Genomic DNA, 362 nt, shown 5'->3' with positions numbered 1-362 from the left:
TCTCATGCTCCCTGAACCACTCTCACAGTTTGAGTATGATTGAATCCTGGCATTATCATCTTGGAATATGCTTGTGCCATCAGGGAAGAAAAAAATAAACCCATTTAGTCATTCTGTATATTCAGGTTGTCAGCTGACCTCTTTCTTGGAGCACATCCTGTTGATGAACCTAAACCTGACCAACTGCAGCAACCCCAATGCATAGCCGTGCTCCCACAGGCTTGTACAGTAGGCATGATGGGTGCATCACTTCATCTGCCTCTCTTCTTACCTTGATGCACCCATCACTCTGGAACAGGGTGCATCTGGACTGATTAGATCAGTTTTTATTAAAGCATTGGATAGTTCTTAACCCAGTTGTA

Source organism: Nothobranchius furzeri, chromosome 18 (assembly GCF_043380555.1).
Source record: "Nothobranchius furzeri strain GRZ-AD chromosome 18, NfurGRZ-RIMD1, whole genome shotgun sequence".
NCBI lineage: Eukaryota > Metazoa > Chordata > Actinopteri > Cyprinodontiformes > Nothobranchiidae > Nothobranchius > Nothobranchius furzeri.
This window is presented reverse-complemented; position numbering follows the sequence as displayed.